Raw genomic sequence first — 27,912 nt, forward strand, 5'->3', positions numbered from 1 at the left:
CCGGCCGCTGTGGTTCCCGGTGGATTGTGGGCAATAGGTGATCCAATCAGGGGAAAGGCAGGAGGTGGCGGCGGGGGAGCGGCTGCGAGCCCCGGGGAGACTCTCGCCTCTCACTCACTGTGTGTCTCACACTCTCGGAGAGAGAGAGAGAGAGAGGCGTCAGTGTGCCGCCGCTGGAACATTCGCGACCGACACAAGGTTCCAGTCGCAGGTCCCGTGCAGCAGCGACAGTGAGGAGACGGAGGGAGAGGACGGCAAGGCGGGCGAGTGAGTGAGTGTGCGAGCCCGCCATACCGCCAATTACTGGCAACCTCTGCCGGTGCTTCAGCCTGTCGGTGTGTTTACAGTTCGGGAGACGCGCGAGTGGTTGTGCGGCCGGCCAGAGAGGCTGCGCAACAGGCTGAGTTAGTGAGTGGGGGAGGGGGGCGATTACACCGTGTCTGCTCCCCTCTCCCCGGGCCGACAGCTCCACCGGACCCGGGCAGCGGTGAAATAAAACCCCACGGCACGGCAGGCCCTGGCTGGTTGGCCGGGAGACACTGACTGACTGAGTCCCGGCCCCGGCCGGGCTCCCTCCCCTCCCGCTGGCGGCTTCGGGCTGTGCCCCTGACGGGTGGGCGCAGCGAGTGGCCATTCCCGGCAGCCGGAAAGTTTCAGCTCACCCCGGCCACCAGCATCTCAACCGGGTGCCGCCTCCTGACTGCTCTGAAGTAGGCCTACGGGGGGCAGAGAGAGAGAGCGAGAGGATGGAGTCAAATCCCAACTATCGGAATTTACTCAGCGGGCGGGGGCCATAAAAGCTGGGGGGTGGGAAAAGCCCCGGTTATAATCGAGCGGCTAAGTTTCTGTAGGAGCCGCTCAACTTGGTGGCTTCATTTCTTGTCTTTAGTTTTCCATCGGGAAAGAAGATTTTCAAAGTGCCAGGCTCACTCAATAAAACTAGAGTGGGGCTGTTCACACCAAGAGTTAATCCAGGGCCAGTCGTGTGTGTGTGTGTATATATATTACAAGAGGTCGTTCACGCACATAACTAATAATGATCATTCCTTGAAGGTGTATTTCTGGTTGCGACCTACGGTGTAAGTGTGCAAGTGAGAACTGGTTGCATTCACTGAGAAAGAAGTCGGCCACCATGTATCTGTCTATCTATGCCAGTTCTCGCCTGAATTTTACACTAGTCAGAGGGGATGTACTTCTTGAAAATCATTTTGAGCCCTTGCACTGAAGTCGGTGTACGTGTCAATTTGTGGAGTTGCGAGTGTCGGTATCAACAGATTTAATCTCCGCCATGATGCAATGCTTTGGTTATACAACTACAAATGTTCTGCTAATGAGGAAATGATCTTAACCAGGTCAAAAACGCAATACCAGAGGGCATCCTTTCAGTTACTGAAGAGCGGTTAAGTCGCAAATGTTGTGCTAGGTTAATTGTACGTGTAATTATGCTGTGTTTTTGCCGGTGGATATACAGTTTACATACTGAAAATGCTTGGATTTGTTGGCACTTTTGTTTACAAGTCATATTTTTGTTAAGTGTAAACTTGCGTCTTTTGCTTTTGCGGAAACGGGGAAGTTGCAGCTGTTGTCTGACCCGTGATGTGGGTGTGGTTCATTGCTGAGGTTTTTTTGTGGCCCCAGCAGATGTTCATTTTGCGGGGGAATAATATTTGCCATGCTGTCACTCTTGAAATAGGAAGCGATGAGACTGCTTAAGAACAGTACAGAAGAGATCAGTATATAAACGTAGAAGTTTTAAGTGTTTAACTTTCAAGTTTCCTCTTTGCACATGGTTAATCCAATATACAGTACTTTTGAAATGATTTGACACTTTGATTAAGTCAGCTGTAATTTGTCTTCTTACTTGACAGTGAAAAATGGAGAGTATTTTGTGCAGTGTACTGTAGGAAAGGTATTTGGTTGTTCAATGTGAAGTTTAGTGTGATAATTATGTCCTTTAATCATAGTCACATAACACATCAGGGTTCTTCATTGGAAAACCTTTTTTGTGGTGGGTATGATGGATGGAATTTCTCTACTTTTATATCACTGGCTCCTGTCAGTTTTGCATAATGAGTTCCTGCAGTTGAAGGAAGGTGAATTTGAATGCACCTGGAAGGTTGTCAACATTGCCCAGTGTTGCTAACCCCCTGGCAGTAGAAACATAGAACTAGGTTACTTCATGGCTAGGAAGTGTGGGGAGAAAATGTATTAAAAATGGACTAACATAAAGACTCGATGATGCTGTAATATTTGACTGAAAATTGTGCAGCAAACAGCTAGCCCGTTGTTCCTTGAGGAGGAATTAATTAAAAATGTCCTAGTAAAGGATCCCCTTGGAATGAGTGACCATAACATGGTTGAGTTCCATATTCAATTAGAGGGTGAGAAGGTTGGATCTCAAACAAGCGTGCTGAGCTTGAATAAAGGAGACTATGAAGGTATGAGAGCGGAATTAATGAGAGTGGACTGGGAAAATAGATTAAAGGGTAAGACGGTACATGACCAGTGGTGTACATTTAAGGAGTTATTTTACAACTTCCAAAAAAAATATATTCCACTGAGGAAAAAAGGGTGTAAAAGAAAAGATAGCCATCCGTGGCTAAGTAAAGTAATTAAGGATAGTATCCGACTAAAAACAAGGGCATATAAGGTAGCCAAATCTAGTGGGAGGATGGAAGATTGGGAAGTCTTTAAAAGACAGCAAAAAATAACAAAAAGATTGATTAAGAAAGGGAAGATAGATTATGAAAGTAAATTAGCAAAAAATATAAAAACAGACAGTAAAAGTTTCTATAGTTATATAAAAAGAAAAAGGGTGGCTAAAGTAAATGTTGGTCCCTTAGAGGATGAGACCGGGAAATTAATGGTGGGAAACATGGAGATGGCAAAAACACTGAACAATTATTTTGTATCAGTCTTTACAGTAGAGGACACTAAGAATATCCCAACACTGGACAAACAGGGGGCTCTAGGGGGGGAGGAACTAAATACAATTAAAATCACTAAGGAAGTGGTACTTGGTAAAATAATGGGACTCAAGGCGGATAAATCCCCTGGACCTGATGGCTTGCATCCCAGGGTCTTGAGGGAAGTAGCGGTAGGGATTGTGGATGCATTGGTAATAATTTTCCAAAACTCACTGGACTCAGCAAAGGTCCCGGCAGATTGGAAAACTGCTAATGTAACACCATTATTTAAAAAGGGTAGTAGGCAGAAGGCTGGAAACTATAGACCTGTTAGCCTAACATCTGTGGTTGGTAAAATGTTAGAGTCCATTATTAAGGAGACAGTAACGGGACATTTGGATAAACACAATTTAATAGGGCAAACTCAGCATGGTTTCATGAAGGGGAAGTCATGTTTAACAAATTTGCTTGAGTTTTTTGAGGAAGTAACATACAGGGTGGATAAAGGGGAACCAGTGGACGTAGTGTATTTAGACTTCCAAAAGGCATTTGACAAGGTGCCACACAAAAGATTATTGCTCAAGATAAAAAATCACGGGATTGGGGGTAATATTCTGGCATGGGTGGAGGATTGGCTCTCTAACAGAAAGCAGAGAGTTGGGATAAATGGTTCGTTCTCAGATTGGCAACCAGTAACTAGTGGTGTTCCGCAGGGGTCAGTGCTGGGTCCCCAACTCTTTACAATCTATATTAACGATTTGGAGGAGGGGACCGAGTGTAACATATCAAAGTTTGCAGATGATACAAAGATGGGACGGAAAGTAATGAGTGAGGAGGACATAAAAAACCTGCAAAGGGACATAGACAGGCTAAGTAAGTGGGCAGAGATTTGGCAGATGGAATACAATACTGGAAAGTGTGAAGTTATGCACTTTGGCAGGAAAAATCATAGAGCAAGTTATTATCTTAATGGCAAGAAACTGGAAAGTACTGTAGTACAAAGGGATCTGGGGGTCCTGGTGCACGAAACTCAAAAAGTTAGTATGCAGGTGCAGCAAGTGATCAAGAAGGCCAATGGAATGTTGGCTTTTATTGCTAGGGGGTTGGAATATAAAAACAGGGAGGTATTGCTGCAGTTGTACAAGGTATTGGTGAGGCCGCACCTGGAATACTGCATACAGTTTTGGTGTCCATACTTAAGAAAAGACATACTTGCTCTCGAGTCAGTACAAAGAAGGTTCACTCGGTTAATCCCGGGGATGAGGGGGTGGTCATATGAGGAGAGGTTGAGTAGATTGGGACTCTACTCATTGGAGTTCAGAAGAATGAGAGGCGATCTTATTGAAACATATAAGATTGTGAAGGGGCTTGATCGGGTGGATGCGGTGAGGATGTTCCCAATGATGGGTGAAACTAGAACTAGGGGGCATAATCTTAAAATAAGGGGCTGCTCATTCAAAACTGAGATGAGGAGAAACTTCTTCACTCAGAGGGTGGTAGGTTTGTGGAATTTGCTGCCCCAGAAAGCTGTGGAAGCTATATCATTAAATAAATTTAAAACAGAAATAGATAGTTTCCTAGAAGTAAAGGGAATAAAGGGTTACGGGGAGCGGGCAGGAAATTGGACATGAGTCTGGGTTCGGAATGGTCATGGCCCTGTGGGTAGTGGAGCGGGCCCAGGGGCCGTGTAGCCTTGTTCTGCTCCTACTGTGTTCTAATTCTGTTAGATTTCAGGAGATGGTTTTATTCCTGTTCCTGGCTGGGGTGGAGATCGCCTTTACAGAAGGGAAGTACTGTAGAAAATATAGGGACAGAGTGATCTCCTGGAAGAATTTCGATCGCCCAGATGGGTCGGAGAGGAATTTCCCAGATTTTTTTCTCCCAAATTGGCCATTGGGTCTTTATCTGGTTTTTCGCCTCTCCCGGGAGATCACATGGGTTCGGGTGGATGCAGAGTGATAGAAGATTTGAGGTTAGGATCAGATCAGCCATGATCTTATTGAATGGTGGAGCAGGCTCGAGGGGCCGATTGGCCTACTCCTGCTCCTATTTCTTATGTTCTTATGTTCTTATGAATGTGCATTTGACCAACCAGAATCTCTGGGGGAATTATTAAATCTTTTGGATGAATTCATGCAAAATTGAGAGGCATCTGCTTTTTAAATTATGGTGCATTCAAACTCCTAACTTACGTGATTTTGCAATTGAAAAACTTATTGTACAGTGTATGTTTTATAAGAATGAAATACTCCTGAAGTCCTGAGTAACTTGGATCTTTAGAGGCATGTTCCATGGTAAGATCCTGCAGTGTTCTTTATCTGTATGCATCTTGTGTTAATTCTTCTACAGATATTTTTCTTCAGAGGCAGTTTGCCTCCCAGATGGGCATGTCATTTTTTAAATTTGTTTGTGGGATGTGGGCGTCACTGGCAAGGCCAGCATTTATTGCCCATCCCTAATTGCCTTTGAGAAGGTGGTGGTGAGCCGCCGCCTTGAACTGCTGCAGTCCGTGTGGTGAAGGTACTCCCACAGTGTTGTTAGGTAGGGAGTTCCAGGATTTTGATCCAGTGACGATGAAGGATCGGCGATATACTTCCAAGTCAGGATGGTGGGGAACTTGGTGTTCCCATGCGCCTGCTGCCCTTGTCCTTCTAGGTGGAAGAGGTCGCGGGTTTGGGAGGTGCTGTTGAAGAAGCCTTGGCGTGTTGCTGCAGTGCATCTTGTAGATGGTACACACTACAGCCATGGTATGCTAGTGGTGGAGGGAGTGCCAATCAAGTGGGCTGCTTTGTCCTGGATGGTGTCGAGTTTCGTGTGTGGGAGCTGCACTCATCAGGCAAGTGGAGCGTATTCCATCACACTCCTGACTTGTGCCTTGTAGATGGCGGAAAGGCTTTGGGGAGTCAGGAGTTGAGACACTCGCTGCAGAATACCTAGCCTCTGACTTGCTCTTGTTGCCACAGTATTTATATACTGGTCCAGTTAAGTTTCTGGTCAATGGTGACCCCCAGGATGTTGATGGTGGGGGATTCGGCAATGGTAATGCCATTGAATGTCAAGGGGCGATGGTTAGACTCTCGCTTGTTGGAGATGGTCATTGCCTGGCACTTCTGTGACGCGACTGTTACCTGCCACTTATCGGCCCAAGTCTGAACGTCGTTCAGGTCTTATTGCATGCGGGCATGGACGGCTTCATTATCTGAGGAGTTGTGAATGGCACTGAACACTGTGCAGTCATCAGTGAACATCCCCATTTCTGACCTTTATGGTGGAGGGAAGGTCTTTGATGAAGCAGCTGTAGATGGTTGGGCCTAGGACACTGCCATTTTTGCTATATTTCAAACGTTTGTGAAACTATATCCTGTTGTCTAACCTCAGTTCACAGGACTATCTTGTGGTCACGGCAAGATATAAATGGCAAGGGCTTCTGGGGGATAAAGTTTGCACATAACGTGCAATTTCTGTGCTACTACATTTTTGGAACTACCTGCTGATTGGAGCTGCCATCTTGTGGAAAATGTGTTAAACTTTTTTCTTTTTACACTCAAACTGAGATATAAAGGTACTCCAAGATAGTTTGGTAAGAACATTGTGGACTCCTTTTCTAGAGTGTTCCTTTAACTAAATCTTAGAAAAATGAGAGAAACGGTGAAGGACTAAAGATGGAGACAAATATACGGATGTTATATTTGACTTCATTAAAGGCGGCTGGTTGCTAGGTGTAACTTTTCAGCCTCTGCATGTGTGGCCTATGAAACATACTTCATACTTGTGATTAAAGACCATATACTTTAAAAATATATATAAATAATGGAGTTATAAGATCTGACTACTTCACATTCCGCATGCATTATAATGGACATTATAATTACCACTGTAAAAGCTGTGATTGGTAAATTTATATTAAGCTGCCTAGCTTACACTTTTTTAAAAGTGCTTTTATGTCCTTTTCCATTTAGTTGCTTCTGATGGGTTGCTAGGTCTCTGCTAATACTGCTTGAGCCAAGTATGTGCGTGACCTGCCTTGATCCCAACTGCGTGACCTGCCTTGATCCCAACAGGTGATTATTTTCCTTCTCATATGAAGCACACCTTGATTGCTCAGATCAGGAATGCACTATGTGGCAGAATTGCTGGTGCAAACCCATTTTGTACCACTATGACATAACTACTTTGGCTGATCCTTTACTAATTTTATCAAAGTGAGAGAGGTTTCAAGTTTACAGTTGAAAACTGTAAATTGACACTAATTAAGCAATTTCACTCAACCTTGTGGCCAACCCGCCCTAAACTTCAGCTCATCCAGAACTCAGCTGCCATATCCTATCGCGCATCACATCCCACTCACTCATTACCCCTGTGCTCGCTGATCTACATTGGCCCCTGGTCCTCCCATGCCTTCAATTTAAAATTCTCATCCTCGTGTTCAAGTTTCTTCATGTAAGTCTTTCATGAACGTCATTAAATGTAAGTCTTTCTTTCATGGCTTGCCCCTTCCTATTTCTAACCTCCTCCAGCCCTACAACATCTGAGAACTGTTCCTCCAACTCTGGTCTCTTGTGCACCTCTACTGTCTTTGCCTCACCATTGGCAGCCATGCCGTGTCGGCTTTAAGTTCTGGAATTCGTCCCTAAACCTCTCCACCTCGCCTCTTAAGATCTTCCTGAAAACCTACCTCTGACCAAGCATTTAGTGATCCCCTCCTAAATATATTCTTCTTTGGCTGGGTGTCAATTTTTGTTTGATTGTGCTTGCACCTTGGGACATTTTCTATCTCAAAGGCACTATATAAATGCATGGTATTGTGATTTCTAGTGGGAGAATGGAAATGTTGCCGTGATTAAGTAAATTCTTTCAGATTAAGTATATTGGGCAAAGTGGAGGGAGCTCTCCTCAATCTTGTTTCCTTGTTTTAACTCCGTAGCACTGATAATGTACTGGTTTCTCTGAGCTTGTCCAAGAATTAGAGCACCACTGTATCTATATATACACAGTTACTTATGCAACAGAGCACATGTGTCTGCAAATGCACAGTGGCTTACCAAGTTTGGGAAGAAATGGTAATATTCAGTGTACATTGCCAACATGACCTGACTTTTTGCACTGATGAAGTGTCTTTTGACCAAAGGGTCATATCTACTAATTGTAATGGCGCTCTAGTGTATATCATGCTGTGATGCACATTGGATTTGTGGGGTAATGATGTTTGACATAATGGGATTCCACTGCTGTGCCACCACTTTTAGTAGGTCTTGGAGTCAGTGTAGGCAGAGTTGATTTTGATATGTCTGCTCCATGCAGAGATTTTCCATTGCATTTATACAAGGATGATAATAGATGTGGCATGAAAAATGCTTGTACAAGGGAATAACTCGTGTATCTAACCTGTGATTAGAAGTCATTGTCATAGTTCCCAAGACAGCTAATCTATTCCTCTCCCTGACCACTGTCTGAGGCTGAACCAGATTGTTCCTTGGCGTCCTATTTGACCCTGAGATGAGCTACCGACCTCATAGCCCCTCCATCACAACACCACCTACTTTCACCTCTGTAACATCACCCGTTTCCACCCTTGCATCAGCTCACCTGTTGGTGAAACACTCATCCATGCCTCTCTTACCTTGACCATTCCAATGCTCTCCTGGCTGACCGCCCACCTTGCACCCTCCATAAACTTGAGCTCATCAAACACTGCTGCCCATATCCTAACTTGCAAAGGCTTTAAACTAGTAAGATGGGGGGGGAGGGATCTACAAGAAACGTAACCAGCCAATTATAAACAAAACAGGAAAAGAGAGCATAGGAAAGAATAAAGTAAGGTAGGACATTGATGGTAAGGGAATAAATAGATTTATAAAACAGAGTCTAAAAAGATGGTTAAACATAAAGTGAGAGTAAATCCTATTAAAAATGAGTTAAACTGTACAGCAATGCACATAATGTCCGTAATAAAATGGGTGCTGGAGGCAATCATGCGTTGCGAGGAACCAGACACAGTAGGGATTACTGAGACATGGCTACAGAAAAATCAGGACTGAGAATTAAACATTGCAGGGTATAACATATTTATAAAAGATAGAGGGGGAAAAAGGGGAGGTGAAGTAGCTGTACTTATTAGGGATAGCATAATGGCAATAAAAAAAAGTGACGCAGCTATCGGCAAGGCAAAAATAGAATCCATATGGATAGAGATAAAAGATGATAAAGGATCAATCACACTGAAAGGTGTAGTCTACAGACCACCTAATAGTGGAAGGGAGGTGGAGGAAGAAATATGCAGACAAATTAGGGAAATGAGTAAAAAACAGAGAATAATAATCATGGGGAATTTCAACTACCCTGATATTAATTGGACAGAAGAGATAGGTAAAGGGGATAAGGGAATGGAGTTCCTACAATATGTATCGGACTCCTTTCTAACCCAATATGTAAAAAGCCCAACACTGGAGGATTCGCTATTGGATTTAGTAATGGGGAATGAACGAGAGCAGATAAAAAGTAAAAGTAGGGGAACATCCAGGCAATAGTGACCATAATGTAATACGTTTTAAGATAATAATTGAGAAGGACATAAGTATGACAAAACCAGGGTAATAGATTGGAGAAAAGCTGATTTTGAGGGGCTGAGAATAGAACTTTGGGGGGGGGGGGAAATAAAATGTGCAACAATATTGGCAAACAGCGATGTAGAACAGCAATGGGAAACATTTAAAACGTGTTCAACAGAGTGCAGGAACAATATATTCCGCTAAAAGGAAAGAACAAACTGAACACTAATGAGACTCCAGGGATGAATAAAGCCATAAGGGAACAATTGAGGATAAGTAAAGAGGCATACATTAAGTACATAGACAGCAGGGAGAATATGAAGAGATTAGGAGAAAAGTCAAAAAAACAATTAGGAAGGCAAAGAGGAACAATGAAATTAAATTATCAAGGAGCATAAAACATAATAAAATATTTTACAGGCACATCAATAAAAAAAGGAAGGTTGGGATGGGAATAGGGCCATTAATGGATAGACAAGATAACACTACAGGTAACGATAGAGAGATGGCAGAAATATTAAATAATTATTTTGCTTCAGTATTTACCAGGGAGCTAGAACAGGTGGACATGACATTGGATGATGAGATTAGTAATGAGATAAGTGCATTTAAAATACAAAGAGAGGATCTATTAAATAAACTAATCAAACTCAAAGAGGATAAAACCCTTGGTCTGGATGGATTGCATCCACACATTTTAAAAAGAATCTAGGGAAGAGATAGCAGAGGCATTACTACATATATTTAGTAATTCATTAGAAAAAGGTGTAGTGCCAGAGGACTGGTGGATAGCCAATGTAACACCTATATTTAAGAAGGGGGATAGAACATGTCCAGGGAATTATAGACCAGTCAGCTTAATGTCGGTGGTAGGAAAAATAATGGAATCCCTACTAAAGGAGAAAATAGAAGAACATCTAGAAACCAAAAACATAGTAATGAATAGTCAGCATGGATTTCAAAAGGGAAAGTCTTGCTTGATCAACCTCATTGAATTTTTTGAAGAGGTAACAGAGAGAGTAGACAATGGTAATGCAGTAGATGTAATTTATCTAGATTTTCGAAAGGCCTTCGATAAGGTACCCCATAATAGACTAAGGTACCCCATAATAGGCTGATGAGCAAGGTCAGAGAATGTGGAGTCAGGGGACAAGTAGCAGAATGGATAGCAAGCTGGCTTCAAGACAGAAAGCAGAGACTAGGGGTAAAAGGTAGCTATTCACAGTGGCAGACGGTAGGTAGTGGTGTTCCACAAGGATCAGTGCTGGGACCACTGTTGTTCACAATTTACATTAACGATTTAGACTTTGGAATCAAAAACACAATTTCTAAATTTGCAGATGACACCAAATTGGGGGGGATAGTCAATACTGAGGAGGACTGCAACAAATTACAGGAGGACATTAATAAACTTGCAGAATGGGCATATAATTGGCAAATGAAGTTCAACACAGATAAATGTGAGGTATTACATTTTGGTGGGAAGAATAGGGGGGTCACTTATTACTTGGTGGGTGGGGTACAAAGGGATCTTGGAGTACAAATACACAAATCGCTAAAAGTTGCGACACAGGTGAGCAAGACCACCAAAAAAGCAAACGAAGCACTTGGGTTAATTTCTAGAGGTATAGAATTGAAAAGTAGGGAAGTTATGCTAAACCTGTATCGAACCTTGGTTTCAGGAAGGTAGATTAGACACTGGAAATAATCATCCATCTGCCTGTCTGGGATGAGGATCAGCTTTATCGTTCTGTCCTTGGGACAACATAACAGTCATTTAAGCTGAGACCTGATGCTGTAATCTGGTCTCAGCAATTGAATCTGCTTGAGTGGAGCTGCCCTATTTTATACTATTGGCAACTGTACTAATAATATTGGTTTCCTTTTGCTTAAAGAACTGATTTCATACAGAATGTGTGTAATGCATTCTGCATGTACGCAAGCATTTAAAAAAAAATGTAAAGTGGCAAACCGAATCAACAGACAATATGGGAGGTGACGAATGAGTGGATGGAACTGTAGAGACCCAGAGGATGAATGCATTGAATCAATGGAGGTGGGGATTTGGGTCACGACTTCACCAAATTAGCACAGCATGAAACCTATTATCCTAAGTGAGCCTGCCTCATGCTGGTGCTTGCATTCATCCTGCAAAATTGTGGATGGATTTCAGGATGAACTTGCCTTTTGTTTGCCATAATTTTCATTTGGTTCGAAGTATGACCGTACCAAGGAAAGTTTTAATAAAAGTAGAAATTCAATGGGCCTACTCTGAAATTGTCCTGATTCTACTTGTTCCTGGAATAGGTAGAATTTGATGAGAAATTGCTCAGTCTTATTTTTGTAACTTCACTGCATGGCAATCCCTTAAATTAATCTCTGTGACCCACTTGGAGCATTGTCTATATTACGTGTCCCTCAGCTTGGTTCTGTGCCATGCCATTGTCAATAAAATATTCATAGTGGATAATCCTGGCACTATAAATGCAAATCACAACTAGGAGTTGATCTTGCTGTTATGTCTATGACCTTTCTGCTTATGGACAGTGATGCTGTGCACAGTTCTTTTATAATCTTTTGTAATGGATATGTGTACAGAATTTTATTGGCTTCCCGTGTCAGTAAGTATAGCTCAGATTATCCAGAAATTGTGATTTATTTTCCTACTTTTAAAGGTAACCTGCGTCTAATGGGCACCTAATATCAGAACAATGAATTAATGAATCCAAATTAAGAGATTACTGTCTGTAGAGATCAGGTGAAGTCTCTCTTTAAGGCTGGGATTTAACTATTTCTTGCCCACAGTTGGGAAATGACCTACTGAAACTGGTTTCACTCTCCAGCATTAATGCACTGAGAAGTCTGATCCCCACTCCAATTCCTGAATTATACTGTCATTTTTGCATTGCATATAGCATCCTTGTGGAGGGTGGGTGGGAAATCACTTCAAAATTTTTCGACGCTGAACTAAACAGGATTATAAAAAGATATAGATAATTAACTCCTGGGACTTGATTTCAGAATTTTTGAACTAAAAATATATCCCCAACAACGGAATAGCTTTTTTGAACAAATCCGAAGGCACTGACAGTTTGCAAGAAACCGAGCACTTGAAGCTGCACTAAAATGATCAGATCGGCTTTTTAAAAAAAAATTCTCAGCATTGTAATGTAAACCTTTTTATGAATGCATTTCTGAACTGCAAAAATATACGCAAGTCTTTATTAAAATGCAAAGTTAGTACCAAGTATTTTTTCTACCCATAACTCTAAAGGTGAAGTTATATACTTTTTTCTGGTATAGTTATTTCATGAGTTCTTTTGGAGATCCCTAGCTTTTGATTCATCTGAGTTGTATCAGTTTCCTTGATAGATCTGCAAAAAATATCCATTTACATAGCAGTCATCTACGCCGTGGAGGTCCTTTATTCAGTCCCTTGTCTGTATTAGCGATCTTATCTAGGGCAACAGTAGGGCTACTAGAGTTGGCCTCAGGACTGTGATTTAAGGAAGAGAAAATCAGCCCGAGTTTCCACCCCTGATCACCTATGCGTGTGGAGCTCGGGAGAGAATAGGATTGGGCTTTTTTTTTTGATGCCTCTGTGTTTATGAATAATGGCCATGGTACTACAGGTAATTCAACAAGGCGTCGCGCCTTAAGGAAGGAAATGGAGAAAAATGATGAGAAGGGGGAACTAAGATTTGTATAATTTCTTAAAAGGACTCCTTTTCTTTTTCTTACCCATGGTATTGTCTGGTCCATCTAGCGAGGAAGTTTTGTACCTTTTTTAGGTTTCTATATATTTTATTTATGTAGCACTTCAATATAGGCTGCATTTTTGCCTTCTCAACATAGCCATGCTAATTATTTGTGCCCTGATCTGTGAGCATTGTTTGCTTGAAACATGGACCAAATGAGTAATTACTTCAATCCCTTCATGTATTGTTCTTGCAAAAAATAGGCTTTTGTATTTGCATGCAACTTGCAATGAAGAGGAATATAAATCTGGGAGAAAATTCAGTGTTAAATTTAGCTGGTTTAACATACTGATTAACATTAAATTATTTTGTAAAGTATGTTATTAAGGAAATAGATCTTGGCATTTCACAGTTCACATATACTCTATTTCATTTTTTATTTTTCATGTACATATTTTATTTTCATATTTCTATCATATTTAGAGCAGGCTACATGTAATGCATATTTTGAAACATTTTTGTAATCCCTCTTCTATTGGGACCTCCATTGAAATGTAATTTATCAGGATCTCCATTTCTGAAAACGTGTATACTGTAATTTTATCCGCATATCTTGCATTCAAATTTGTCATGAATTTGGGGCATTGATGGTTTCATACTATTTGCTCACTTTTACAAGAATCCTGTTAACTTGCCTACCAGGATAACTTTTACACAGATGTTGCAGAATTAATCCACAAAGTAATAAAGCAAAGTTGATGGCTGTCATTTTTAGTAAAATGTTTGTGTAGAAACAAGTTGCAGCTGATGTGCTGTGTAACATGGAGCTGTGTCCGCTTTTCCAGTCCCCTCTGAGTTGTGCTGTGTCAGTTGAATTACATTTTCCAGTAATTATGGTAGTGTGCTTGTGTTTGAATTAACAATAAATAATTGCTCAATTTTCTTTCTCTGGGCTAGAGGGTTGTATGATAGTGATACAGGTGAAACTCTGCAGTGGTCTTAGTGCAGATTTACATTTTCCCACTCACTCCACTGAAGCTTGCAAGATGAATATGTTAGCCTGGATAAAATATCCTTGAGCATTTAATTCCCTCTAGGGATACCCAAGGATTGTTCACAAAAGGCCTCCTCTCTAACACTGGTCTGTTTATTTCCCCTTCCCCTTTCCTTCAAAAGAAAGAACTTGCACTTGTATAGTGCCTGATCTCATTTCTGGTTTATGTATGTAGATCTTATGATTCAATGTAGTAGTTGGGTTTGACTGTTGAGCTGTTTTTCTCTCTGGCAGAATGGTTCTCCTGGCCAAACACTATACCAATTTGTGTTTTATGTATAACTGTTCAACAAAAGGCATTTCTTCTCTGAATCCTTAAACATCTCAAATAACATGACAATTTTGAACTTGCCTTTGTAGATTTTTTGAAATGGTCCCTTGAAAATTTATATATTTTACTTAAACACTTATTGAATGTCAATAATTTAGTTATGTACAGCCCATTTAATTTATGTGACCATCTGCAAGGCAACAACTTATTTATATAGCAGTTTATGTGTAATAAAACATCCAAAGGTGCTTTACAGGAAGTAGTAGAGAAGCTGGATTGGGTAACTTGTGGCATGGTGATCGAGAGAAGCTTTGCTGTGGGGAGAGGAAACTTTTGACAGGGATAGGTAGTGAGGTGAAGCAGTTTAGCAAGAGAATTCTGCTGGCCTGGAGCTGATATTCTGATTGGTCAAGCTCACCATGATGACGGATCTCCTCTTCATACAATATTGCTGAATTTCAATATATTTCAGCCTTTGCCAAGGCTGGGGGCAGGGGAGGGGAAGTAGTACATGGGTGTGGGGGCAAGTGAAAAGATATCCAACGTAAAGGCATAAAACTAGTCTGTGGATAAGTGACCGATGCATGCAGCACCTGTCACCCAGTTTGATGGCTGGTAAATGGAAATCCTGTTGTATAACAGGGTACAAGGAGTCAGTGCTCTTGGCACTTGGATACCATCTGCTAAGCCTGGTACTCCTGGGAACCCTTGCATCTTGAGATGATTCTTCTCTTCCACAGGGAAAGTGAAGGTGTTCTGCCTTGCAAACAAGTTACGTTTTCTTCACTTGTATATAATTTGTTGTGTGTCACCAGCAGTAACTTGGAAGCATCCATTGATAATCTCTGACTGCAACCTCTTCGTAGTTGACCAAGCCATCCTCATTCATGATCCAGTCCGTTTAACTTGCGCTTCCATGGTACAACTCCTACCTGTTCCAACGCAGCCACAGCATCCCAAAATGGCTACGCTTCCCATGCCCGCACAGTCACCTCTAGGGATTTATCCATGGCCTCCTCATCTACATGCTGCCTCTCAAGTGACATTGTATGCAGGCACAGGATCAGTTTCCACATGTAAAGTGATGGCACTCAGGTCTATGTCTCTTAACACTCCCCTTGATTCCACACCCATTACACTGCTTGTTTGTTTCATCAATTGGACATTAGGAAAACAGATGCTGAAGTTTTCAGACCTGCCATAAACTCTACTCCCTTTTCACATAGTTTAACCTCCTCTCCAGCCACATGCTCAGGTTGTGCTAAACCTTGGTGTCCTATTCAACCCAGCTCTGAGCTTCAAACCCCATGTCCTATCCATTACCAAGATTGTTTACTCTCATCATCACAACATTGTCTGTCTGTGTACCTATCTCAGCCCCACCACTACCAAAATTTGTTTAGTTTCTGTTACCTTTAGGTTCATTTTCTCCATTGTCTTTCTTGGTCATCTATCTTCCAATAAGCATCAACTTGTCCAAAATGCAGTAATGTGTGAATTGTCCTGCTGTCCATCAATCATTTCTTGTTGATCTGCAGTAGCTTCTTGTCCCTCAACACACTCAATTCAGAACCTTCATCCTCAAATGCCCCAAGCTACCCCTGCATCCTCAAATTCTGGCCATGTGTGCATTCCTCCCCTTCACCCTACTATTGGTTGCACAGCCTTTAGCCACCTCAGCCCTACTCTATGGAATTCCCTTCCTAAACTCATCCCATCTCCCTATTTCTTTCTCCACTTTTTAAAATCCTTCTTAAACATCTTTGGTCACCTCTGATAGAAATTCTGTCATTATACATAAGGGATTAAAACCCTGCTCATCATAGAACATTCCAGCTCACCTTTGTTTTTCTTAGTCAACTGAGAGATTGGCCATGCCTCTCAATTCAAATACATACATTTTGTGTGATTTGTTCAAATATGTTTAGTTAAGTAGTTTCTTTTGAATTAAATTAAAAAAAAAAAAAAAAAAAAAAAAATTCACAAGGTTCTGGACTCCAGGATATTGGTTAGCCTTTTTTAACATCAGTGAAGGCATGGGATAAAACAACCAGTAGCTGAGATGATCTGAAAAGGGGCTCTCTGTTAGTTTCCTGGACATGCTATAAATTTTACCTACGTATCATGGTAAGTGTGCATTCTTTGTGGGACATGGGGAACTCTGGTTAGCCTTCCCGACTAATCTGAAACAATGGAAGCCAAAATATCTATAACGTTTTTTAAAAAAAGCAAGAGAAATCCAAGAACATAAAAACCTCTGCCAACTCTCGTACCATGGCTCAGTATCTGTTCTTTAAATTTGTCACTCTTAAGCCTTCTAGCGATGTTTTTTCTACATTAAAAGGCTAGATAAATGTAACTTGTTACTCAAAAGGTTAATCATAGCTAACATGCTATACATTTGAACCTATAATAAATACTTTAGTGTGTTTGAAGGAACCCTGATCAACCAATGGAACCCAGGGATGGAGGCAAGACCCCTGGTCTCAGATAGAGAATGGAAGGAAAATTCATGTAATCTGTTTGACCTCTCGAACAACCCTGCTCGCTGATCAGAGTGGCATTGATGCAGGTTGTGGAGTTGACTGGTTCAGACTACTTGGCTATTGCAGCTGAAGGATGTTGCACAACATTACAGCAGGAAAACCAGAAGTAAAAATTGTTAAGTCTGTGTGTTAGTGATAATTACTACACAGACTACAAGAGTAAATTCAACAGGTCTTTACTGGTTGGAGGTAGGGACTATACTGAATACAATATTACTACACAGTGCTTATATACCGGTGTGGTGACCACCGGTATTACGTATACAGCAGCCAGAGAAAGTAGTACATCTCTTAAGGTGGAACAGGCTTAAGTTCTCTTAAGGTGGAACAGGTTACATACACCACAATCCTCCCTTTTTAGCTTAACAGTCATATCCCCATTTAACATAACATATATAACTTCAGGTATAACAGTTCAAAGGTTCAGTCTCTCAGGAGGCTTTCTGATGCGGCTTGGATAACGCCTCTCAGTAGTCTCTGATTCTTGTTGTTGAGGTGCCTCCTCTATTTGGTTTCCAATGTATTGGGTGTCATCATCATCAAGTATATTCCCTGCCGAGGTAGATGCTTCAGGTTCATTAACGTCTTCCACAGTTGTCTCTGTCACAACCATGGGTTCGACCCTTGCTCTCGACTCTACCAGTTGATCCGCATGACGCCTTATCACATTATGACCAATATCTACTGTGTACATCAGAGGTCCTTGTCTGGCCCGAATTGTTCTGGACTGCCATTTTTCGTTTCCATAGCCCCTTGCCAACACTGGTTGTCCTACGTCGAAAGTTCGAGTGGTCTTGTTGTTAATATGCCGAAACTGTTTGTTTTCCACTTCCCTCCGCACATTTGGTTTTAACAAGTCCAACTTGGACCGCAACCTCCTGTTATAAAACATCATGGCAGGACTTTGGTTAGTCACTGCATGATCGGCGATTCGATATGACATCAGGAACTTGTTGACCTTGTGTTGCAGCGGAATCTGATCATCGTTCATGGCCTTAATTGCCTTTTTGAATGTCTGGACAAATCTTTCAGCCAACCCGTTTGTCGCCGGATGATATGGGGCAGAGGTATAATGTTTTACTCCATTCTTCTTTAAGAATTGTCGGAATTCTTCCGATACAAACTGTGGTCCGTTGTCCGAACAGATCTGTTCTGGCAATCCATTCCTTACGAATATTGTTCTTAACACCGCAGTTGTCTTTTCTGAAGTAGTCTTTTCTGAAGTAGTGGTATTCATCTTGATGACTTCTGGCCATTTGGAATGTGCGTCCACCGCGATTAGGAACATGGAGTCCATGAATGGACCAGCAAAGTCAATGTGTACGCGTTGCCATGGGGCTGAAGGCCATTCCCATGGGTGTAGCGGTGCTATCGGAGGTGCATTTTGCACTTTTTGGCACCCAGCGCAGCTTTTCGTTAACTCCTCAATCTGTTGGTCAATACCCGGCCACCATACATAAGCCCTAGCAAGACTTTTCATTTTAACTCCCCCCAGATGACCTTCATGCAGTTCGTTTAAAACTCTCTCCCTTAACTTGGGAGGAATAATCACTCTTGTCCCGTACATCAAGGTACCATGGCAGACGGACAGCTGGTCTCGCCTTGCCGAAAATGCCGGTAACAGAGGATCACCCCGTGTTGGCCATCCTTTCACTGTCACCTCGTAGACTCTGGACAGTGTCGGGTCGTTCCTGGTTTCTCTTTCAATACTTGCATTGGTGACTGGTAAACACTCGATGATGGTCGAATGAAATAACTCAACAGGGTCAACTTTCGTCGTGTCTTCTTCAGGTAGTGGCAGGCGCGACAGCCCATCAGCATTGCCATGCTGTTTCGTACCTTTGAATTCTATTTGATATTGATGTGCCCCTAGGAAAAGAGACCATCTCTGGAGACGCTGCGCTGTCATCACCGAAACACCCTTCTTAGGGTTAAAAATGGATACCAACGGTTGATGGTCTGTCAGAAGTGTGAATTTTTGGCCCTGCAGGTAATGATTAAACTTCTTCACTCCCCATACAAGGCTAAGAGCCTCCCTATCGATCTGCGCATAGTTGCGCTCAGCGGAGGTCAATGATCTGGATGCAAACGCGACTGGCCTTTCCGTGCCATTTGGCAACTTGTGTGAGAGTACTGCCCCAATACCATATGGAGAAGCATCACAAGCCAACCGAATAGGCAGTGTCGGGTTGAAGTGAGCCAACACTTCCTCTGAGGTGATCAATTCTTTGCTTTTGCGAAATGCCTTCTTACAGTTTTCGCCCCATTCCCATGGTACCCCTTTCTGTAAAAGAGCGTTTAACGGGTGCAGTACCGTGGATAGATTTGGCAGAAATTTATGGTAATAGTTAATTAATCCTAGAAACGACCTCAACTGAGAGACATTCTCCGGAGCGGGAGCCTTTACAACTGCCTCAATCTTGTCAGGAGACTTATGAAGCCCCTCCCGGTCAATGACATGGCCACAGTACGAGATCCGCTTCTGGAAGAACTCCCATTTCTGCCGATTTACTCTAAGTCCATACTCTTTCAGTCTGTTGAGCACCAGTTCCAAGTTTGCGAGATGTTGTTCATCACCATCACCTGTGATCAAAATATCGTCCAGGTAACATTGTGTGCCTGGAATTCCCTGTAATACCTGCTCCATGGCCCTCTGCCAAATTGCTGGAGCCGATGCCACTCCAAAAACCAGCCTATTGTACCGGTACAACCCTCGATGCGTGTTGATCGTGAGGTATTGGCGTGACTCTTCCTCAACGTCCATCTGCAAGTACGCCTGCGCCAGGTCTATCTTGGTGAAGTGTTTCCCGCCAGACGAAGCGAAAATATCCTCAATCCGTGGAAGCGGATACTGCACCGTGTGAAGCACCGGATTAACGGTGATTTTGAAATCTCCACAGATGCGAACCTTCCCTGGATCTCCTGGCTTGTTGCTCGCAGGACGTTTCATAACGGGAACAATGGGCGTAGCCCACTCACTCCAATCTACCTTAGACAGTACACCTGAACGTTCTAGTGCTTCCAGTTCCGCTTCAACTGTAGGTCGTATTGCATAGGGTACCGGTCTGGCTTTAAAAAATTTTGGTTGTGCATGTTCATCAATCTTGATGTTTGCCGTAATTCCTCTGTGTTCCCAGTCCCTGCTGGAACACCTCTTTAGCATCATCCAATATTCTGGACAATCGTTTAGGTTTGACATCTGTTTCCCCGGAATCTACCGTTAGTGCCTTCAAGGAGTGCCAGTCCATATTCATTTTCCTAATCCACTCCCGTCCTAGTAGTGGTGGACCTCCTTCAGGTAGCACATATAAGTCCATTACTTGGCTTTCTTCGCCCTTGTGGACCACTTCTACCTCTATTTTTCCGATGGGGTACACTCTTTGCCCCGTGTATGTTTTCAATATAATCTCCGTATCCTGTAGGGGAATATGTTGGAATAACCTTCTGTAATCTTTCTTATTCATGACCGTCAATGCTGATCCAGTGTCCAATTCCATTTTTACTTGGACTCCTGCTATCTGAAGAGTGACCCAAATTGTCTGGAGATCTGCATCCTTACCAACGTTGTGTACTCTTAAGCTATCCAGTTCATTACTGCTAGCGTCTGAATCTGACTTCTGTTCGGTCAAACTGTTCTTTGTCACCTTGTGTACCTTTGCGTATTTTCCTTGCGGTGACTTTTTGTTGCTGGTCTTCTTTCCTGACCGGCATACTTTAGCTATGTGGCCAAGCCTGCCACACGTTCTGCATTCTTGGTTTTTAAACCAACACTGGTTCTGATCGTGCGTTGTCTTTCCACAACGATAACATTTGACAGAACTCAAACCCAATTTGTTTGTACTGAGTTCCGGTGACCGTAGCTGCATTACTGCCGTGCCTCTCGCTGCGGCTTCGTGTGCTGCTGCCATAGTGACCGCCTTCTCAAGCGTCAGCTCATTCTCCTCGAGCAGTTGCTTTTGTGTATCCTGTTTAAATAAACCACACACAAATTTATCTCGTAGTGCCTCTGTCAGTCCCGTTCCAAACTGACAATATTTTGCTAGCTTACGTAATTCCATCAAATATTCAGCATTGCTTTCATTCTGCAGCTGCCTTCTGTCGTAAAATTTAAATTGTTCCGCTAGCATCAGCGGCGTGGGGTTTAGATTTTTCAGGACAGTAACAATCTCCTCGAACGTCTTATCCGCCGGTTCATCTGGTGATACAAGGTGTTTCAATTGCCCGTATGTCTTCGCACCCATTAAATTTAATAATGTTAGTGCTTTATCTGCATCAGGAATTTTATTTGCCTTACAATAATTTTGTATGCGTTCTACATACATGGCCCAATCTTCGATGTCACTATCAAAGGTATTAATGTTCCCATGTTTAGGCATCGTTGCAATTTATTGTATTTTTATGTTATCCAAGATGGCGGCTTCCCGCTCTTGTCGTCGTCCTCCGCCCACAAAATGGCGGTTTTCCCACGCTTGGCGGTCTTCAACCGTCCCCCGACGCTGTCTCCGCTTCACCGCAGCTCTCGCGCCTTCAGTTTCCCCAGACGCTGCGCCTTTTAGCCCGAATGCGGCCCTTATCTCCGGTCGCGATCGATGTCCCCGCGCTGCGCCTCTCGCTCGAAAGCGGCCCGGCCCTTATCTCCGGTCGCGATCGATCTCACCGCCCTTATTCCTCCGTCTTCCCAGCCTCGTCTGTACAGCCAACGCGGTTGACTTTCTGTCGCGTCGCTGCCCGGCTTACCCACCACCGAGGTAGAAAGAAGAAGCTGACAGTCGCTGATGGAGGCTTCGAGGTCAGGATGTCTAATGCACTCCGGTTTCTCGATGCCTGCCGCTCGACGTGTCTTCCAGTAGGGTGATGAGGGTGGAAACCTCTCTTCGACGTCCTGTCTGTGGGCGAAGCCGCCGTGGAAATAACTGCCGCAGGGTAAGAATCGGACTCGTCGCCACTGTTAAGTCTGTGTGTTATAGTGATAATTACTACACAGACTACAAGAGTAAATTCAACAGGTCTTTACTGGTTGGAGGTAGGGACTATACTGAATACAATATTACTACACAGTGCTTATATACCGGTGTGGTCACCACCGGTATTACGTATACAGCAGCCAGAGAAAGTAGTACGTCTCTTAAGGTGGAACAGGCTTAAGTTCTCTTAAGGTGGAACAGGTTACATACACCACAAAAATAAATGTAAACTTGGAAGTTAAAACTGAAAAAACCCCAGAAAATGCTGGACATACTCAGCAGGTCAGACAACATCTGTGGAGAGAGTTAACGTTTCAGGTCGAAGTTAAAACTTAAGTTTTTGCATTCTTGTCACCAACAGCATGTTTATCTAATTGGAAGTTTTTGTCAGTTTATCAATTTGTCATCTTGATTTTGTTCCTGCTCAACTTGCAACAAAAAAAGGAAAGCTGGTTCAAGATTTTTTTCCCCCCGTGTCCTCTCTTTCCATAGCCTCTGACTTATTGTATTAAATTTATTTTTGTTGGTAATAACAACAGAAAATGCTGGAAACACTCAGCAGGCCAGGCAGCATCCATGGAGAGAGAAACAGAGTTAATGCTTCATGAAGGGTCCCAGACCTGAAACATTAACTCTGTTTCTCTCTCCACGGATGCTGCCTGGCCTGCTGAGTGTTTCCAGCGTTTTCTGTTGTTGTTTCAGATTTCCAGCATCCGCAGTATTTTACTACTATATTATTTTTGTCGGTGATGTTTTTCCAAGAAAAATCTATAAATCTGCTTGTCAAAATACCAATGGGCTTTATCATAGTGAATTTGGAAGATGCTTTGGGCAGGGAAAAATGTACTACAGGATTAGCCTGGATTGATTCGAGCCACTCGAGCATGAGTTCATTAAAGCTGCTCTGCTCTACTTCCATTGTTGCAGACAATGATCCAATTGGAGCTTAATGAATCCGACCTACATCTGTTGCTATTAAAACAAAAAGCAACCAACAAACTAAGTGGAAATCCCTCGACAGATAAGAGGTGTGTAATGGAAAGCAGTTCAGTTGAGCTCTGCTGCACTTTCAGAAGGCAAACAAGAATGTGAAAACGTAAGAGGTGCAAAGCTGCCAGCCAAACCAGGATATGTGTCTTCATTTCAGCTGCCTTCATATCAGGACACTTGGAATACAAGTACAGGCAGTCTTGCCTTTCCTATGGTATCTACCATTTAACAATGTCTTGACTGAACTAAGAGGCTATAGAATCAAAGGTACTAATGCAGTCATGGCCACAGCTGGCTTTGATACTGATGCACATACTCAAACATGCTTTGGAGGCTAGAGAGGCTAAAAGAGAGGATTGGATTGAAAAGTGAAATTGGTCCTGTAATTAACTAATTGAGAATCTTAAGAGATTTAGTTTGACACATTGGATACTTAATGCAGAATATTTGGAGTCCCTGAAAGATTTGAGGGTTATTAAATCCAAATTTTGACCTCTACCTCGAGAGGCAGGAATTTTGCTTTCAAAGGATACCAAGTCTATGGCCTAACAACCAAACAAACCAATGAAATTTGTTTCAAAGCCCTAAAATTGCAGCACAATGTTAACATTTTACAAAAATGAAGGAAAACAAAGCACCTTATCTGCAGGTGATGCCTGATTTCCAGTAGTGATGGTTTTCCCTCAGACCTCCTGGAGAGTTGCAAAGATTTTGAGCATGTCAAAGCAGCATTAAATGATGACATTTTGTACAGCATGTTCTACCCCACAGGATTCTGCATGGATATAGAGGACGAAGCAGCAGCATTCACCCTCCCTCCAGTAACTGTGCCAGAAAAACTTTGTTTCCAAGTAGATTTGTCCCCTGCAAGCCATTATTGCCTTGTGTGTCAATGATGCACAATGGCACACAGTGCAATAAAGAATTGCTGGCATGGAACAAAGTTGGCTACTTCGCCAAAATGGAAAACTCTGCCCAACCCACTTAAAAATAAAGCAGGACTGTGTACTTAGTTCACAAGAAATGCTAAATATCCTTTTGATATACCCAACAGCAAATACGATGATGCTCAAATAGTAACAGATGCAGGCTGGTGGTTTATTGGTGTGATTTATTTGCCAACGGAACAGTCTCCGAGCACATGTAAGTGTGTTTTGTGTAAAGGAAGCCTTTTTTTTTTTTAGCAATATGTTTGTTTTTGGTGTTTATGCCATGTTGGAGATAGGTGATAGGAAAAAGGGGATGCCTGACATAAACCCATATCACATTTAAAAGGTACTTGGATGTGCACTTGAAGAGCCGTAACTTACAGGGCTACGGACATAGTGCTGAAAGGTGGGATTAGGCTGGGTAGCTCTTTTCCAACCGGCACAGACACGATGGGCTGAATGGCCTCCTTCTGTGTCATCATTTTGCTGTGATAAAATCCAAGTTTGTTGTTCACCTGTGTATACTTGGAGCGGGGAAGAAAGAGCGGCATGAGTGATGGAAGGAAAAGTTGTCCACTGAAGTTACGGAAGGGGACAAATGCTGCCATTTTTTCTCTCTCGGGTATTCTGTTCACAGGTGTAACACATGACATTGATGAGCAGGTAAAGACCAGCTGGTCCACCGAGCCTGCCACAGACTCGTGCTGGCTGGAGCGTCACGATTAGACACTCGCCCACCCTTGCAGCCATGTAATCTCCTTGAAGCGGTTTTAAAAAAAAAAAAAGGAAAAACCCAGGGAATAAATAAAGGGAAATTTTTCACTGACCCCCCTCAGGCGATCAAAACTAATTCAGGAGATCGCATGCACCATGTGTTCTCTGTAAAGCCGCTTTACAAAAATATGAAGTGGAAGAGGGAAACTAGGTGATGCCTTTGGATCAGTGGTGGCACTTTCACCACTGAGTCAGAAGGTTATGGGTTCCAGCTCCACTCCAGAGACTTGAACACATAATGCAGACTGACTCTTCAGTGCAGTACTGAGGGAGTGCTGCATTGTCGAAGGTGCCATCTTTTGGATGAGACATTAAAACGAAGCCCTGCGGGTGAACATAAAAGATCCCCAAACACTATTTGAAGAAGTTCTGACGAAAGGTCATCGACCTGAAACGTTAACTCTGTTTCTCTTTCCACAGATGCTGCCTGACCTGCTGAGTGTTTATTTCCAGCTTTTTCTGTTTTTTATTTCAGATTTCCAGCATCTGCAGTATTTTGCTTTTGTACTATTTGAAGAAAAGCAGACGAATTCTCCCGGTGCCCTGGCCAAAATTAAATCTTTGGCAACATCACTAAAATAGATGATCTGGTCATTAATCTCATTGTTGTTACAGAACTTTGCTGTGTGCAAATTGGCTGCTGTCTCCCAACATTACAACAGTGACTGCACTTCAAAAGTACTTTATTGGCTGTGAAGCGTTTTGGGATGACCGGAGGTTGTGAAAGGTGCTTTATAAATGCATGTTCATTCTTTCTCATGTCAATGATTTTTTTTTTTAAAAAGCCTTTCTATTGTGACCACTTACCCCTTAAGGAAACATCCTGAAGATGGGAGAAGCCCAAGATGACATTTAGACATTTAAAGTTTTTTAGACTTTTTCTTCCATCTATTTCACTCTGCATCCCTCCCCCAATCTAGGCTGTCAACTTACTTTGTTTTTTTCATCCAACAGGAACAAGGGAGGGATTGAAATTAGCTATTGGGGAAAGTGAAAGTAAATTTTTATTTGCTAATTGCTAAATCTAAACTAAGACAGTGAGAAAATGGGCTGCAGAGAGCAAGTTTATATATTCCAAGGTTCCAGTTACTATCATCCTTCTGGGTCTTTTGGCAGGTTCTGGGTTAGGAGAGGACCATGTGAGAAATGAGAAAATTACCAAGCAGAATGGTAAGAAGGGGAAAATGCCAGGAAGAAAGGGAGAATTTATCTCTCAACTGATTGGGAACATGCAAGGAAAATAGCAAAATATGTACTGTTGTACAGGGTAATTACAGAATTTATGACAATTTTACCTCTTGGCTATGTAATATCATAGGAGGAGACTTTAACCGAATCCAGGATATGCTCTTGAGAAGCAAAGGCCTATCGTCTAAAACTGCAAAAACCCTCTGCAGATACTGTTGGAATCTGTGTGACGGGATGTCTGACATTTCATTAACTTTTGGCTAGACTGTTTCACCTTCTGTCCCCCATATGCAAACTACTTGTGCATACATTTTCTCTTTGTGCCTCTCCTGTGGATACAGAACAGTTTGCACTATTGGAAGGATACATCATTCAACTCCCATTGTGGACTGGGTTGTGGTGGCCGGACATCTCTCTTGGGTGCCTGAGGAGCTGTCGTATCCAAATACATATTTGGCTGGTAGATTTTCTAAGGCATAATCATACACTGGGCATGTTTCCACATTCAATAGGTGTGTGAAAGATTGATGTTGGAAGAAAAACTTTTAGTAAACTGTCCTATTGCTACTATTACTTAATGACTTGCTGCTTTGGATCAGCATTTAGGAACCATGCCAGAGTTGGCTGGATCAGCAGGCCACACGCAAAGGCTTCTTCTGCCTGAGCTAATGTTCAGGTTTTTATAATGTTATCCTGCAGCTTTTGGAACAATGTTTCTCTCTTACGGATTGTATTAAAATATTGTTGAATACCAGGAGACAGATTTTGCAGTGCAAATACTTGCAAGTGTTTTGTGAATTTTTCATTTGTATGAAAGTCAACAATTTGCCTGGCTTGCTTCTGCTTTGTTGCTAGGGTTGTCTGACTTGTTAGTTGTTATTGTGGTTCAGTACTTCCTTTTTCTCTGTCTCTGTCCCTTTCTCTAATTTTTGTGGACAAGTTGCATAAACTTGGCTTGTATACCCTTGAGTATAGTAGATTGAGGGTGATCTGATCAAGGTGCTGAAAATGTGAAAAGCATTTGATAGGGTAGATAGAGAAACTTTCCTCTGGTGGGGAATCAAGAATGAGGGGACATGATCTTCAAATTAGAGCCAGGCTATTCAGGAGCGAAATCAGGAAGCACTTTTTACATGAAATAGAAATTTAGAACTCTCCTCCTAAAAGACTGTGATGCTGGGACAATTGGGGCTTTCATGACTGAGGTCGATCGATTTTTGTTAGTTAAGGGTATCAAGGGGTATGGAGTTTTGAAGATCAGTAAGTGACAAAAGTTTTATGCTGCTCTGGTGTGACCTACTGGTTAACACTAGTGCTACAGTTAGCTTTTTACAAATCAAGGCCATTTCCTGCCTCTCTTCTATCCCCCCCCCCCCACCTCTATTTCAGTGTCCTCTTAGCCATCTTGTAGAGAGTTTCTCTTTTTCCCCTTAAAAAAAAAAAAAAATCATCCTTTGTATACTAAGATTGTCTTGGGACAAATTTTATGATTATTTGTGTGCTAACAATATACAGTGAATTTCTAGAGATTGTGATACTGCATGGCAGAAAGATTGTTTAAACAAAAATCATCCTGTAAAGTACAGGAAACTTTGTGCTATCCAGGACCGAGCTGTTGCCGTCCCATCAAAACTGCCGGACAAACCAGCGCTAATGTTGAAACATACGGAGATTTTGAGCTCCGTATCTGGCAACAAACCCTGTTGCTTAGCAACAGCTTCTAAACAGTCGGCCGTACCTTGGAAGCGTCTCTGTAGCTTAGCACCAGCTTCAGCGAGATCTTGCAGAGCCTGACTGGTGGAAAAAAAAGCAACGAAAAGAAAAAAAACCTAACAAAACGGCTCCTGATTTTTGCCGGTGGCTCGAGCATTCCGGACAGTTACCCTCCGGATAAACCAAAGTTTCCTGTATAGTACTTTGCTCTCTTTCAGCACATTGTTTAAAAACCAAAATGTTATTTTGGGGAGCTGTTAGTGCTGCAACAACCTTGTTGTGCAAAAAGTTATTGCTTTGTAAAGGAACATTAAATATCAGTTCATATAAA

At 42.3% G+C, this 27,912-nt stretch overlaps 1 long non-coding RNA gene across 2 annotated transcripts; it reads left to right on the forward strand.

Annotated features, from left to right (window-relative positions):
* Positions 1-43: 43 nt before the first annotated feature.
* LOC147113642 (uncharacterized) lies at positions 44-27,912 on the forward strand. Of its 2 annotated transcripts, none has more exons than XR_015079246.1 (3): positions 44-335; positions 6,866-6,967; positions 25,296-27,912. It is a non-coding gene; the product is annotated as an uncharacterized LOC147113642 (long non-coding RNA). The 2 variants fall into 2 exon arrangements; XR_015079247.1 differs by having other exon boundaries at positions 44-271.

Source organism: Somniosus microcephalus, chromosome 8, assembly GCF_052327205.1.
Source record: "Somniosus microcephalus isolate GS21.2 chromosome 8, FLI_Smic_1.0, whole genome shotgun sequence".
NCBI lineage: Eukaryota > Metazoa > Chordata > Chondrichthyes > Squaliformes > Somniosidae > Somniosus > Somniosus microcephalus.